The 7,271-nt window shown below is 43.0% G+C and overlaps 1 non-coding gene across 1 annotated transcript; it reads right to left on the reverse strand.

Moving 5' to 3' along the window:
* Positions 1–6,272: 6,272 nt before the first annotated feature.
* Positions 6,273–6,344, reverse strand: TRNAW-CCA (transfer RNA tryptophan (anticodon CCA)). The gene has a single exon. It is a non-coding gene; the product is annotated as a tRNA-Trp (tRNA).
* Between the last annotated feature and the right edge of the window lie 927 nt (positions 6,345–7,271).

The raw sequence follows: 7,271 nt of genomic DNA on the forward strand, positions 1-7,271 counted from the left end.
GTCTGTCTGCCATAATGAGGATCAAAGATCCCACATGCCACAGTTATGACCTGGTGCAGCCAAACAAATGTTTTTTTTTTTAAATGAAGGTGAAATAGAAACAAGTAAGCTGTGACTTAGCTTCTGGGTGTGATAGATTTAGACCCTACCACATGACTCTTCCCTGAAGAAAACATGGTAAAATCTTGGCTCAATTCAAAAAGGAACTACCTGAAGATACTAGAGAAGGAACAGAATTAGACTGTCCACCTCTCGGAACCCTTGCTGACTCATGAATGGAGCACAAAGCAGACCAGTCAAAGGCGAACTGAACTGAAACTGAAGCTGGCGCTGTGCAAGCCGTGGAGAGCGAGCATAAGCAGACAGACTGAGCCCAGGGCCAAGTGTGTCTCAGGTTGCACAAAAAGGGCAGATAAGTTCATAAGACACTCAGTCCCATGGCCTGGGAAGCTAGGAATGAAAACCCAGGGCAGCCAAAAATACATAAATAAAATACAGCTGAGAAATGTGCAGTATGAATGAATCTTACAAGCATTATGCCAAGATAAAGAAGCCAGACACAAAAGACTACAGAAGGTAAACTTCTATTTCCACGAAATTCTGGAAAAGGCAAAATGACAGTGATAGAAAGTAGGTAAGTAGTTGCCAAGTGCCAGAAGTTAGAGGGAAAAGATTGATTGCTAATGACCACAAGGCAACTTTCTGATGTAACAGAAATATTCTCTATCATGATTGTGATAATCAACCCTGTATATTCATTGGAAGGACTGATGCTGAAGCTGAAGTTCCAATACTTTGACCACCTGATGTGAAGAACTGACTCATTAGAAAAGACCCTGATGCTGGGCAAGATTGAGGGCAGGAGGAGAAGGGGGCGACAGAGGATGAGATGGTTGGATGGCATCACTGACTCAATGGACATGAGTTTGAGCAGACTCCGAGAGATAGTGAAGGACAGGGAATCCTGGCGTGCTGCAGTCCATGGGGTCACAAAGAATCAGACACGACATAGCAACTGAACAACAACAATATCATGACTGTGGTAGTGGTTGCATATCTGTATACACTTGTCAAGTCATTGAATTGGTAAATTTGACTGTATGTAAATTACAACTCAGTGAAGCTTATCCCCACAAATTAAATAAATAAAGTTTCACTTGACACACGTAGGGCTTCCCAGGTGACTCAGTGGTAAAGAATCTGCCTGTCAATAGAGGGATCAGGAAGATCCCCTGGAGAAGGAAATGGCAACACACTTCAGTATCCTTGCCTGGGAAATTCCACGGACAGAGGAGCCTGGGGGGCTACAGTCCATGGGGTCGCAAAGAGTTGGACACGACTGAGCACGCACGCATTACACATGTAGGTTAAGTTCTTGCTACTTCCTCTCTGCCTCCAGCAGAGACTGGAGTTTGCAGTCTCTGATTAGTGCTGTATGTTTCTGAAGCTCTTTCACATACTTTATTTAAAGTGTTACTCTTGCTGAGATTTGGAAACATCATAATTTGCCTTTCAGAACTTTGTCTCCTTGGAACCCAAGAGGAAGCAGAAGTTATACAACTTGTTAAGCTGTGAAAAGAAGGGAGGAAACATGTAGGGCAAGGCCATGACTACCACTAGGTTCTGCAAGTTAAGAAAAGTGTTCCCTTCTTCAAGTTAAAAACATTTAAAATTAGCTCAAGCTGTGCAGTAGTGTGTGCTGGCTCCACTCCTGGGCTTGGCCCAGGGAGCCTGTCAGGGTCTTAGCGTGAAGCATCTGGGGTTGGTTTCAGGCCTGCTCACACCCTTGCTCTTTCCCACATAACCTAATGCCACTTCTTTCCCCTTGTCAAGTTGTGAACCCACCACAGCTCCACCCTCCCCCAGTTTCCTAGGTGAGCTATGTCAAGTTTAGAGTGGGGGGGGGGTAGTGAGTGTTAGAAATTGGGGTTCTGAGAGCATGGGTGGTGAGAAAAGAGACCTCAGGGCCACCCACAGTGCACTTAAGGCAGACATGGCTGTGCAATGACTGTGAGTGCGTGCAAGCATTTGCTGTCAAGTCTGTGCATGGCTGTGTCTGCAAGTGGGGTTTGCATAGGTGGAGCTGCTCCCAGGAGCAGGAGGCCTAGACTGTCTGCACTGCTTGCCCATTCTCATTCAGCTTGGTATCTGTCTGTCTGGCCATGAATGTTGCCTCCTTCAATGTGGTGCCTTTGTCCAGTGCACTACCTGAACCACTGTACCTGGTGTCCCTAGATAAAGATCCCTAAAACCTCTCCTTCTTCTGGAAGGAAAAACCTTTCCCAGTCATCTGAGAAACAGTAGGTAGAGGTATCAAATCTATTGAACATTTTCTTTCCACGTCTTCCTGAATGTTAGTTATATTATACATGACTCAGAGTCTCCATGCCAGCTTTTCCACACAGTACCAGGAGGAATGCCGCGGGGTAAATGAGCATCCCCTACTGACTACCTCCGTCTCTGGAGTCAGGCCACAGCATACAGAGACTCCTCTGTCCCTCACACCTGACCACTCAGGAGCCTCCTCCTTCCTTCTGATATGTTCTCTCCCGGAACAGCATGGACAACTGTCTTTGTAGTTCACACTGTTGCTAACAAGTGACAGGAGACCTCAGCCTGGCATGGGACCTCTTTTCTGTCATGCTGATGCTGGGCCTCAAGGAGGGAATTGCATTTTATGCTTTAATAGTCAGAGGTTCATCTTTCCATTACATCTTGTTCCTCTTTTTTTAATGAACAAATCTGTATTGAGCAACTACTGTCTGTCATATGCTGGCTAGGTGCCAGAGGTATTTCAGTGAACAAAACATATATATATATATGTGTATATATATATATATATATTTATATGATTATGTACTTTAATGCCTTTATTTATTACATCAGGTTTTTTAAAGCAACCTAAGGACAATTGCTTTTACCAAATATTTTCTCCTCCCTGTGTTCACTGTCAAGGTAAATCTTTGTCCAGGACTTCCCTGTGGTGCAGCAGATAAGAATCCACCTGCCAACGCAGGGAACGCTGGTTTGATTCCTGGTCCAGGAAGATTCCACGTGCCTTGGGGCAACTAAGCCCTTGCACCACGACTACTGAAGCACCTGAGCTCTAGAGCCTGTGTTCCTCAAGGTGAGCCCACCGCAATGAGAAGCCTGTGTACCACAAAGAAGAGTAGCCCCTGCTCGCCACAGTTAGAGAAAGCCCGAGCGCAGCAATGAAGAACCAGCAGAACCAAAAAAAAAAAAAAGATAAAAATAAATAAATGATTAATTAAGTTTTATTGATTGATTGATTGATTGATTGATTAACTTTTAAAAACTAAGTTCAGATAGCGAAGAGACTGGAAGGTACATACCACCAAATTGTTACCAATGGTGCCTTTATGGTTAGCTTTAAACACCCTTCCTTTCTGTATTTTGTAAGTTTCAACATTTGTTGTTTTTGTAAAGAAATAAAAGAGAAGTTACTTTAAAACAAACGAAATCTCAGTTTAAATATTCCTTCCTCAGAGACACTTTCCCTGATCACCCATTTCTCTAGTAGGATTTAGGGACCCCTTTTCTGAGCACACAGCACCCAGCTCTTCCCTCTCTCCTCGCTCACAGGAGAAGCACAGGAATCATTCTTCTGAGCCTCCTGCCTTGGACTCTGAACTGAAAAGCATGACCATGATGTATTCACTTCTGTGTCCCCAGCCCCAAATTATTGATGCCTAGTAAGAGTACAGAAGAGCTTCCCAGGTGGTACTAGTAGTAAAGTATCCACCTGCCAATGCAGGAAACATAAGAGACATGGATTTGATCCCTGGATCGGGATGATCCCCTGGAGGAGGGTGTGGCAACCCACTCCAGTATTCTTGCCTGGAAGATCCCATGGACAGAGGAGCCTGGCAGGGTACAGCCCACTGGGCTGCAAAGAGTCAGACACGACTGAGTGACTTAGCAGGCACACACACACATACAAGAGTTCAGAAAGTATCTATTCCATGAACAAATGGATAAGGTTATCAAGTCATGGCCTAGGAAACTTGGCTGAGGTCCAGGGGCTAAACCTCCAACAGGGAGGGAGGCAATGGGTCTCACTGAAACACACCCAGGTCCAGGTCAGACCAGAAAGGAAATTTGATGCGGTAGTCTCTGAGATTAGGCTAAAACCTCTTTTAAATCTCCCAGGTGAGTATGAGAGGGGAAAGTTTGCAGAACCTGGGGGATAGCTGAGCCTGTAGGAAGGAATTCAGTAATCCTAGGCGAGGAGTGTCACGGCATGAAATGATCTATCCATTTGTTTGCTTTTCTGCTACGTGGTATCCCTCATTAGAGTGTGCACTCCTTGAGAATATGGATCGTATCTGACTTGTATCACAAGGGCTTGCCTGATGCCTGGATGGCACTCAATGAATATATGTTGAATTAATATTGAATCAACAAATTCACTCTAAACCAAACTCATGAGGGAGAGACCAGATATAGCATTATTCATTCATCCTGTAAAATATAATTGACAATAGGCTTGAAGAAACCCCCAGTCAGCACATTCTTTACTCTGTGGGAAGGCGGATTTTAGAAGCCAAAAGTAGATCTGAGGGTTGCTTGGTAAATACAGAGTTGGACTAAGGGCACTTGAAAGATCTTAAGAGATTGTGTCATGGAGCTGTGGTACCCCGATGAGTCACGCTTTCCCACAGGGGGACGGATGTCCCTTGCCAAACAGGATCCTGCCTTGCCCAATGCCACCATCCCTTTCCTGTCACTGAGGGAGAAATACTGACAGTCTGTCCTGCCCCATTCCCCTTGCTCCATACTCCATATCAGTCATAACGCCTCAGTCCTTTAGGCCTGACTTCATGTTACAGTGTCGAGGATTACACAGTGTCCCTACTGGTTACATTTTCCATTGCGGCTTCCTGGGGAGATTTCAGTCACAACTTCACATATCCTGCTCAAGATAAACAATCCTAGACCCCAAATTAAGACCTTCCACTAAATGAGTTGCAAAGTCACTCATTGTCACTGGACCTCAGTTTTCCTACCTTTGAAAGATGAAATAATAAACACTTTTTCATGTATCCTACAGAACTGTGAAGCAAAAAATAATTGAAGACTATGAATATGAGTGCCTTAGAAGTTGTGTTTTGACCCTTACAATTAAAGTTCTATACCAGATTTGTCATTAATGAGCTATGAGACATTAAGTCATTTTGTGAGATGCTTAGCCCAGTATCTTGTTCTCAGTAAGCCTTCAGGAAACACTGTTGTTTAGTCACTAAGTTGTGTCTGATTCTTTTGCAATCCCATGGACTGTAGTCCACCAGATTCCTCTGTCCATAGGACATCCCAGGCAAGAATACTGGAGTGGGTTGTCAATTCCTTTTCTAAGGTATCTTCCAGACCCAGGGATCGAACCCAAGTCTCCTATATTGGCGGGAGGATTCTTTACCACTGAACCACCAGAGAGGCCCCTTCAGGAAATATTAGGATATGAGAAATCATATGATATGGCTCTATGACCATGGAATGAACTGAGATACTTCCCACTTTCCCAAGGAGCAAGCTTGGGGAAAAGTACTTGATTGTTTTTCAGGTAGCTACCATACTTTGGTTGAGTGGGTATAAACTTGAGATCATCGTCAACTTCTTTGGGAAAAAAGGAGGAATTTCAGAAGATGTATGGTAAGAGAGATGAAGAGAAGAGACTTGACAGTAGGGTAGCAAGAGAGAAAACTTTGGGAGGAAGAACTGGTCTAGCTAGTACAAGGAGGGATCTAATTGTTTTGCATTGTGGGGTGTGATGTAATCCTCTTCTCCATCTTCCCATGAAGGCTTCAGTAAAATTTCATGAGTCATAAATATTCTTGATTGAACATATCAGGGGGATACAAACCGATTGCTCAGTCTGGCCTTGATGTTTAGCGAGAGTGAGAAGCAAAAGCTGATCATCAGCTTAAAAATGAGTTGTATTTATGACCCTACAGGCTCTTTCAGTTTTAATGTTCTGTGATTCTATATATGTAAGAGATGGAATGTTGCCAGGAAATTCTGATACAGTAGGTTGGGGTGGGGCTTGGGAATTCCTATTAAAAAATTTACCTAGGTGATTATGATGCACCCTAACATCGGGCATCATATGTAACATCGTACACATACTCATCATATTCTAGTCAAATGTTTTTTTTTTTTTTTTTTTTTTTTTTTTTTAAAAGTTTTCCTTTTTTAAACCTTTATTTAATATATTTATTTGGCTGCACTGGGTCTTAGTTGTGTCATGTGGGATCTAGTTCCCTGATCAGGGATTGAACCTAGGCCCTTGCATTGGAAGCATGAAGTCTTAACCACTGGACCACCAGGGAATTCCCTAGTCAAATGTTTTATTGCCCACAGAAAAATTACTCTCCTTCCCAATCTCCAGAGGCCACATTGCTGCCAGAAGCAATTAGGGTGTGATCAGAGACTATAAATTCACATTAATGTTGTCCTAAATAAAACATGTTTACAGAAACAATGTTGTATTAGGGGGGGGAAAGAATACAACAAATGGTGCTGGGACAATTGGATAGCCACACCCAAAAGAATGATGTTGAATCCATACCTCACACCATAGCTTTTAAAAATAAACTTAAAATGGATCATAGACCGAGATGTAGGAGCCAAAACTATAAATGCTTCCAGAACAAAAGAGGAGTAAATCTTCTTGACCTTGTATTAAACAATGGTTTTAAGACATGATACCAAAAGCATAAGTGAGAGAAAAAATAAGAGAAATTAGACTCTATTAAAATGTAAAATGTTTATGCTTCAGTGAATACCATCAAGAAAGTTAAAAGAAAACCCACAGACTAGGAGAAAATATTTCAAATCATATATCTGATAAGAGGTTGTATGAGTAACTTACAAATTAACAGGAAAATACAGACTTCCCTAGTGGCCCAACGGTTAGGAATCCACCTGCCAGAGCAGGGGACACAGGTTCGATTCTTGGTCTAGGAAGACTCCACATGAGCAACAAAAGAAGCCACCACAATGAAAAACCCTCACACTGAAACAAAAAGTAGCTCCCGCTGGCAGCAACTAGAGAAAGCCCTCACATAGCAACAAAGACCCAGTGCAGCCATAAACAAATAAAAGAAAAAAAAGTTTTTTGTTTTTTTTTTAAAGACAGCACAGGGGACTTCCCTGTGCTAAGACTCTAGAGTTCCAGGGGGCCCAGGTTCCATCCCTGGTCTGGGAACTAGATCTCACATGCCTCAACTTAAGATTCCACGTGCCAAAACTAAGGC

The sequence above is a fragment of the Muntiacus reevesi genome, chromosome 3 (assembly GCF_963930625.1).
Source record: "Muntiacus reevesi chromosome 3, mMunRee1.1, whole genome shotgun sequence".
Lineage (NCBI taxonomy): Eukaryota > Metazoa > Chordata > Mammalia > Artiodactyla > Cervidae > Muntiacus > Muntiacus reevesi.